Below are 3701 nucleotides of genomic sequence, written 5' to 3' on the forward strand. Positions count from 1 at the left end.
GCATAATATCATCAATATATTGGACTAGTGTGAAATTTTGTGGAATAGACAGGTGATCAAGGTCCTGCTTGATAATTTAATTAAGTGTTTATTTCTTATGTTATATATCTATCTATCTGTATAAATATATGTATAAAAATTATTAGCCTTGTGGTTTTGTTTTTCTAAAGAACCCTGTCTAACACAATGCTTTACATGGTGTTTTTCCCCAGGCCACTTCCTATTATTTCATTTTAAATAATTTATTTTATTTCTTTTGTTGAGAATATATAGAGTGGAGTATACATCAATTCAACAATTTCTGCATGTACAAGTCATTGTGGTTATGTTCTTCAAGTTGTGCAATTCTCACCCTCTTTTCTGACCTTTTCATCCTTCAATAAAAAGTTCACTGACCCGAAGATTCCTCTACCAAACATGTGATTCTCAAAAGAGCACACTGCACAAGGCAGCCATTCTGTCCTTATTAAATTAGACTACCACTTGGCTTAGAAGTATATGTCATGAGGTACTTTTTATTTATATTTTAAAGATTTTCTGAGCACTAATAGTTTCTGTTTTTAATCAGCCTAAATTATTACAGAAATTCTGTACTACATAGGAATTCAAAATTCCATGCTGCACCTTGTCTCTTTAATCAGGATTTTCCCTAGGATCTTTCATCAAAATGTTCAGTTAAAAACAGCACAAAGGTCACAATCTTCAAAACCTTCCAGTTTCCTTTCCCATTAGGTCTGTACACTGGTCTGAGTGGTTACAAAAGAAGGAAAAGTAAACTGGAAACTGACTTTAATGCTTTTGTAGTATATAGGCTAAATTTCAAACAGAATTTTTAATGTGCAGTAATGGTAGCTGGGTATTCCGTTTTCTGGGTATCAAGATAGAGGAAGCGGTTGTTCTTGGAGGAAATTAGCAGTACATTCATTGCCAAAAGAGGTATTTCAAGATATATCTTGGAGTAAAGTACTGTCTGAAATAGGATATTATTTATCTGCATGCTAGGAAATCCAGTCAATATAACTATTATTCAAATGTATGGTCAAACTGCTGCAGAAATTGAAGAATTCTACCCATTTATTCAGCATCAAATTAATCAATCATCTAATCAGGATGCATTGATAATAATTAGTGTACCAAAGGTGAAAGTTGGAAACAAAGTGGAAGGAACAGTGGAAGGAAATTATGGCTTTGGTGATAGAAATGAAGCTGGAAATAGTATGATAGAATTTTACAAGACTGATGACATATTAATCACAAATACTGTTTTTCAACAACATAAATTATGACTATACACATGGATGTCTCCAGATGGAGTACATACCAATCAAATTAACTATAACTGTGGGAAGAGGCAATAGAGAAGCTCAATCTAGGCCAAAGGGTGAGGGTAGAACAGACCATCAGTTGCTTATATAAAAGTTGAGGTTAAGGTTGAAGTGGAAGGAAATTAATATAAGCCAATGCAACACACAAAAGGACCTTCAATATATTTCACCTGCATTTTGACACCATCTCAAGAATATATTTGACTCATTAAACACTAATGACATAAAACCTGACAAGCCGTGGCAGCACCTCCAGATCATGATACATACAGAAAGCAAAGGTCATTAAAAACACAGGAAAGGAAAGAAATGGTCCAAGATGTCAGAGAGACTCAGAAAACTGCTCGTGAGTAGCTGAAGAAGTAATGAAGTAAGAGAGTTGCATTTCACAGGACAACTTGAGAAACAACGTAAAATAATATATGATGAAACGTGCAACGACCTAGGTTTAGAAATAAAAAAAAGGACATATTCAACATGTAACAAGCTGAAAATTAAGTCACATTATTAAAAGAGTCTACAGACAAACTTTTGAAAGATGCAGGAAGCATCAAAAGGAGATGAAGCAATAAGCAGTCACTATATAAAAAAAGGCTAGGCTGCAATCATATCAAGAGGTAGCATGTGATCAACAACTGATGTTCCAAAAGAAGAAGTACATGCTGTATTAAAGACATTAGCAAAAAGAATGCTCCAGGAATTGACAGAATCGACATAATACCCAATGTGATGTTTCAGTAAATTTATATAGCACTCAAACACTCATCTATGCCAAGAAATTTGAAAACAGCTACCTCACCAATTGACTGGAAGAGGTTAATAGGTGTACCCTTTCCAATGAAAAATATCAAATGCAAATAGAATTTTTCTGAAGACATGCAGCATTGTAATGAAAGGGAGCGGCCAGAAATCCAAGCCCAGATTCCCATTTACCAAGGGACATCATTGCCTGCATCAGAAGGAGCTTGGCTCATGGGGAAAGCCAAAAAAAAAAAAAAAAAAGGTACTCCTGCTTAGTTGATTATGCAATGTCAGCTGACTGAGAGTGTCATGGCTACAATAGCTTTGAACAGAATGGAAATCCAAGGACATTTCATTTTGTTAATGTGTAACTTCTGCATGGATTGGAGCCAGCCTTCAAACACCACAAAGGAATACCCATGATTTAAAATCAGGGAAGGTATTCATCAGGGATGCATCTTTTCACCAAACTCATTCAATCTGTACACTGATTTAATCATCAGAGAAGCTGCACTACATGAAGAACAACATGGTATTAGAATAAGAGGAAGGGTTATTAATAACCTGTTATATGCTGGTGGCACAGCCTTGCTTATGGATATAGAGGAGGAGTTGATGCACTTGTTGATGAAGATAAAACATTTCAGCCTTTGGTATGGATTACAACTTAATGTAAAGAAAATAAAAAATCCTTACAATTGGATTCATTGGTAGCATCATGATGAATGGTGAAAGGATTGAAATTGTCAGGGATTTCATCTTGTTTGGATTCACAATCAGTGCTCATTGAAGCAGCAGCCCAAGAAATCCAATGACACGTTGCAATGGGTAAATATATTACACTAGACCTCCTTAAAATGTTGAAGAGCAAGGGAGTCTCTTTGAAGACTAAAGTGTGCCTGGACCAAACCATGATATTTTTAATCAACCCTATGCATGTGAAATGTGGACACTGAATAAGGAAGACCTGAAAATACTTCATGAATGTGAATTATGGTGCTGGCAAAGAAGGTTGAATGTACTATGGCCTTCCAGAAGAAGAAACAAATCTATCTTGGAAGAAGTGTAACATAATGCTCCTTTGAAGTAAGGATGATGAGCCTTTGTCTCACATACTCAGGACATGTTATCAAGATAGATCAGTTTCTGGAACAGGACATCCTGCATGGTAAAGTAGAAGAGCAGTGAAAAATAGGGAGCCTTTTCACAATGAGGGATTGGCATGGTGACTGCAACTCAATTGGCTCAAACATAACACGTGTGATGTGAGTGCAGGGCCGGGTAGCATTCCCTTGTGTTCTTCATAGGGCCACTCTGACCCAACAGACTTCATGGCATTTCCTGCAAGACAAGATGTGTTGTTTTCTCTGACAGTCCACAGTACTTTCAATAGTCTTCATTAATATGCCAATTCAAATGTTTCAATTATTCTGTGCTCTTCCTATTCATTATCCAACTTTCATATCTATAGGAGGTGATTGAAAACACCATTTATGTCAGGTGTACTTTATGCCTAAAATGACATCCTTGCTCCTAAACACTTTATAAAGTTTTGTGCAACAGTTTTGCCCAATAAAATGTCTATTTTGATTGTTTTTACTACTGCTCCCATGAAGATTGATTGCGGATTTAGCT

At 35.9% G+C, this 3701-nt stretch overlaps 1 non-coding gene across 1 annotated transcript; it reads left to right on the forward strand.

Moving 5' to 3' along the window:
* The first annotated feature begins 707 nt into the window (after positions 1 to 707).
* Positions 708 to 829, forward strand: LOC115870963. The gene has a single exon (XR_004047022.1). It is a non-coding gene; the product is annotated as a small nucleolar RNA SNORA61 (small nucleolar RNA).
* Positions 830 to 3701: the final 2872 nt, after the last annotated feature.

This window comes from Echinops telfairi, unplaced genomic scaffold (assembly GCF_000313985.2).
Source record: "Echinops telfairi isolate 266 unplaced genomic scaffold, ASM31398v2 ScPeMD7_3509;HRSCAF=4178, whole genome shotgun sequence".
Lineage (NCBI taxonomy): Eukaryota > Metazoa > Chordata > Mammalia > Afrosoricida > Tenrecidae > Echinops > Echinops telfairi.